Genomic DNA, 5,964 nt, shown 5'->3' with positions numbered 1-5,964 from the left:
TCTCTCTCTCTCTCTCTCTCTCTATATATATATATATATATATATATATATATATATATAGCCATAGGTTCATTTAAGAAATGGTAAGAATTTGAGGAGTGGATAAGTGATCCTGGCCCTTCATCTGGTCAACATTTGCAGCTTTGATTGTGAGGTACCGCATAATTATATATATATATATATATAGCCATAGGTTCATTTAAGAAATGGTAAGTATTTGAGGAGTGGATAAGTGATCATAGCCCTTCATCTGGTCAACATTTGCAACTTTGATTGTGAGGTACCGCATAATTCCTGACATGGTATGCAGAAGATAAAATGGTAGTTTCATAACTTTTACCAATAGGAGGCAAAACAAGTGAATATGTGAACCAATATGATTCACATATGAACTATATGTTCGTATATGAACCCATGTAATTCATGTATATATCATTTAATTGATTCACATATGAATTCGTGTGATTCACATATGAACTAATTAATTAATTCACATATAAACCCGTGTGATTCATATATGAACTAATTAACTGATTTACATATGAACCATGGATTCACATATGCACTTGCCTGCCTCCTATTTGTAAAAGTTATGAACTACCACTCTTTTTTTTGCTTTACCAGTCAAAGCCACAATTTTTTTTTACCAATCTTGATCGTATGAAGAGCTAGGATCACTTCTTACTTCTCAAATACTTACCACTTCTCAAATGAACATCTCCCTATATATATATACATATATACATCTACATATATGTACATACATATATCTACGTATATATACATACACACACACACACACACATATATATATATATATATATATATAGGAGGTTTACTTTGCAAACCATCTATTGCATACAAACCTTACAAACTAATCACATCCATCCATTTTTTTGATGAAAGGCCAAGAATGAAACATACTAAATAAGTAAAGTAAAAAAATAAAAGAAAAAAAATCATATTGGATACACGGAAGGGCAAAACGGGGAAAAACATGTTCTGTGGACCTGTTTCATTACAACTGTTATACATAAGAACCTGATGCAATCATATATGACCTAATGAACCTGTTTCATTACAATTGTTATACATATCTATGAATATAAACATGTTTCATTATAGCTGTTGTACATATAAACCTAATACAATCATATATGATATTGTCTCATTAAACAGTTTGAGTCTATTTCATTGGAGATTACCCTGTTTCATTGATGTTGGTAAGTATCTATTAAAAATTTATCCATTTCAAGATTATTATAAAAACAAATTGATTGATCATTTCCTAAAAAACCTCTAATCTATATAATCTTCCCGATTTATATATAATTAAAATATTAATAAAATTATCTATTACTAGTTGTCTACCCGCACAATGCGGCGGGATGTAAATGTTCTATCAAGATATATTCAACTTTTAAATATCATTTTTTTTTTGCAAAATCTCTTTGAAATACTTGGTGGTTCACATGTTGTATCATAAATCCAAAAATGAAAAATTAATACAATTTCTCATTCAAAAAGTCTAAATTTTATGTTTAAACAAAGTAGAAATTAGAATCATGCTTTAATCATACAAAATCATCATTCAAAACTTCTTGATACACCAAATTAGATGTGTAGACTTCTTCTGGATTGAACTTTTTGATAGGTTTCACCAATAACTTTGTATTACCACATGATATCCCTCTGGATAATGCCACGTAAAGTTGTCCGTGGGAGAATACCGATTCTGGTAGATAAACACCTACCACTGGAATTGTCTGCCCTTGAGCTTTACTGATTGTCATGGCAAAACAAAGTCGAACAGGAAATTGTTTTCTCTTTAATTTAAAGGGAAACATGTCATCTTCAGACAAACATAGAGGAATCCTTGGTAAAAATACCCTCTTACCAGCATGCTGACCAACAACTATTTCTGCATCGATAACATGCTGCTGAAAAAACCTCTACATGTCAACCTCATGCTGTTACACAATCCATTTGAGGGGTCGATATTCCGCAATAGTAATTTTCGAGCATCTAATTTTAAGCCAGAGGTAATAAGGGGGCAAACTGCTAACAGTCAGTGAGTTTAAGAATTCCATCGGATATAAGTTTATTTTTATCGTCTTTTGCTTCGTCAAAACTACAGTACATTTTTTCCTCTCTGCAGATTCTTTCGATCAACTGATCATTAATCTCGTCGACATGCTTATTTTTAGTTGTTAGTATCGCCCTCGAAATGATATAATCTGAAGTACTCTCCCAGGTTTGAAGAGAAGGAAAGATTTCATCAATCAAAGCATACATCGATTCATTTTTATTGGTGTAAGGAATGGCCATGTCATCAGGTATGGGAATAAAATTTCTGTCTACTGATTCTTCATCTCCATAGCTGACATGTAACAAAAAATCTGAAAACCATGGATCAGTAAGTGCTCTCATATTGATCTTTAACCGCAACTGAGTTGGTGAGCAGAATAGAGTCAACTGAGTGGCTCCGTACAATACTATACTCTGGAAAAGTTATGTGTTTATCTTTAGTGTGTGGAAGGAAAAGACAAAAATAAACATGCATGGTAAGATTCATTTGATCGTTGAATACTGGGATGACACTGGAGGTCTATTCAGCATTCACTAAAACGAGCTTGTAATCATTGAATGCCGTTTCAGATCACGAACGCGCTAGTATCTAGTCTTCAGTTTCAGTCTTCGACATTGCTGAAGGTTATTTGGTGTGACTTTTGTCTTCTTGAAGTATAACAGTCACTGGAGAGTTACAATACATGTTTAGCAATCAGGCTTGAAATGCACAGTATTGGGTGTATAATGTTGATCCCAGATCTCTCAATAACACTAATAATCTAGTTATGAATAACCAAATTATAGTGATTTAATGAAGAAAGTTATGAAGTCTCAAGAATAAAATAAGAATATTTAAGAACAACTTTGAGCTTCAAAGATTTTACTTTATAAAATCATAAACGAAAAATAATGAGTAAAAKCCTTATTTTTACAATAGACCTAATCATCTATTTATACTAAACGACTATTAAAAAGATAACTATCTAATGCTACKTTCTAGCAAATCGTCTAGCTAACAGATAGGGTTTATCTTTCTCATGGATAAACATTAATCAATAAGATAAACTTGAATTCCAGCTGTTGATTTGTCATCTCCAGCTGTCATTCATGATATGATGATTTCATTCTTATCTTCAAATCTTCATTGCATGCTTGGATGAAGTGCTGGAAAATCTTCTAAGTGTTTCTTGTCCAGAGGATTGATGAGGATGCTCTTTCCATCGCATCCTTGGACCTGTCCATTGATCCTCTGGTTGAACTTGTCCATTGGTCCAATGGTTGAACTTGTCCAACGGTCCAATGGTTGAACTATCCATCGATCCAATGGTTGAATTCCAGACTTAGTCGATTCTACCTTGATGTCTTTATTGGTCTTCTGATTCTTCATCACTTGTTGTTTTTCATTACTTTTTACATTTTGCATTGTGGGGTTTAACAATCTCCCCCTAAGTAATGAAATAACAAACAAAGTCTAATCTAGACACATATGTGAAGAACATACACTATTCTAGTAGAAAAACATCAAACTCCAATTTTTATTGGATGATGAAATTTCTTTACAATACTGGAAACAAATTACATCAAGGCAAAATAAGCAAAAATTCCATCTCATCACGGACTACCTGAGTATATCTCTCTGAAGTGCAAGAGTAGTCTTCTATAGACAATGATCGTTGATATTTCGTGAATGAGATGGCTTCCCTCTTCCCTTGGCACATGGTTTCTGCCCAGTCTTTCTCTAATGTTTTTCTGAAACCWTTCAAGTKTATCTGTTGAATACTYGAAGGCTTCAGTCAATCTGAAGAACTTTTTAACCCCAAACTCATTCTTGTAAACAAGTCCAAATTTAGGTTGAGTAAGAACTGAAGCAGAACGTATCTCCTGCAGGCCCTAGAAATCTTCATTTGGAGGGGCGCAAGATAATCTCTCAATGCCTAGCCTGAATTCAATTTCAAAATCTGTCTTGGCTCTGAGCTTTACCAGGGACTCCATTGTTTTTACTATCGCTCGGTTTGCCATTCCAAACCTTATGCCATGATCCTGCCTTTGAGCTATGTAGGCGTATAATTCAATCAAGTCATATGGATTGAGGTTGATGAGGTCGTTTTCGTTGAACACGTTAACTACCCCATGAACTCTCTCCACGTTGAACTCGATGTATCGAATAGCTCTATTGGCAAAGGACTTTATTTTCAAGTCCACGACTCTCCTTATTCCTTCATTCGAAAAGACAGCTCGAGGATCTTGAGTAGTTTGTCTGACAAAACGATGGTGTAGGAGGTTCATTGACTCAGGTGATAAGATTGGAGGATTTGTTGACAAACTTTCATCGCGATCTTGTACATGTATTGATGGATATTTTCCATCATTATTGGTTCCCTGGGCAGCAATTGAGGTCGTCTCCTTATCGACTCTATGCTTTGAATTATTTCATCCACCAGGCCTTGAGGAGGATGCCTCGAGGAAGAAGGGATGTCCGCATGCACCACAGGTTGTTGGGTTAAGGGTTGTGTCTCGGCTTGGGGTTGTGTATGGGTAAAGGGAGATTTTTCTTTGGATGGTTCGGTTTCATGTGGTTGAGAGGTTTCTGGTGGGGTTTGGGGTCGTTGAGGCGATGGTTGGTTTTTTGTAGATTCTGGTTGTGAGGTAATAGTGAAGGGTCGAGGTGTTGGAGAAGGTGTTAAGGGTAGGTTTGTTGTGGGTGAGGGAGTGAAGGTTTGGTTTGTTTCTGTAGGTGGTGTGTTTGTTTCTTCATCGGTTGATGAACTCAACACGATGGGGTCTGGTGTTGTGGCTGAGGGATCTTGGATATTCTGTTCTTCATCAGAGGGCAAGGCCTCTGGTTCCCTTGCTTGGGTTTGTTGGGTTGATGGTGGTTGTTGTGGTGATGGTTGTGGTTGTGGTGAAGGTTCCATACACGTCATGAAGAGACCAGCCATCTAAGTCTTGGTTTGCTTGTAGAGACATGGATAGCTGAGTCCATTCATCGCCTAGACTTTTTAGGAATAAAATGTTGTTTTCTTCCTTGAATCTGATGATATCGTTTCTACGACATTGATTTATCAATGTGTTGAGTGATCATAAGTCTTTTGTATGGGTTCATCAGGGAGGGCTTTGAAGTTGGTGTAATCGTTGAGACATTGTGCTCTACGATTTTTCTTTGTCTTTGCTCCTCCTTCCAGTTGACTTGCAAATTCGTCCCAAAGTTCTTTCGCAGTGGAGCATGTATCGAGGGATTGAAAGATTTCATTGGGTAGCGCCATGATTATCAATCTTTTGGCCTTTCTGTCAGTTTYRACTYKTTCYTTATCATCTTCATCCCAATTTCTTTCATCTTTAGGCATGTAATATGCTGGAATTTCAGCTGTGGTATTTGTTCCTGGAACTCTTGGAACTAGAGTTTGAGGAATGTAGGGACCCTCCTGTATGGATCGTAGGAGATTCCTATCCATTCCCTCCAGAAAATTTATCATTCTGATCTTCCATTGAGGATACTCCTCTCGTTGAAGAGTTGGAGGCTTTGTGAGGGAGCCAACATTGTAGGCGGAATTCCAGTTGGCCATTGAAAATTTTGAAGAAGAAGAGAGAATTTTTGATGAGAAAGAAGATTAAAATATTGAGAGATTTTTGAATGATCGCTTTGATTGGATAATCAATCAATAGGCTTTGATACCAATTGTTGATCTCATATCTCTCAATAACACTAATAATCTAGTTATGAATAACCAAATTATAGTGATTTAATGAAAAAAGTTATGAAGTCTCAAGAATAAAATAAGAATATTTAAGAACAACTTTTAGCTTCAAAGATTTTACTTTATAAAATCATAAACGAAAAATAATGAGTAAAATCCTTATTTTTACAATAGACCTAATCATCTATTTATACTAAAC

Source organism: Cynara cardunculus, unplaced genomic scaffold, assembly GCF_001531365.2.
Source record: "Cynara cardunculus var. scolymus isolate 2C unplaced genomic scaffold, CcrdV1 Un_Scaffold_4587, whole genome shotgun sequence".
NCBI lineage: Eukaryota > Viridiplantae > Streptophyta > Magnoliopsida > Asterales > Asteraceae > Cynara > Cynara cardunculus.
Note: the sequence above shows the minus strand (reverse complement) of the source record.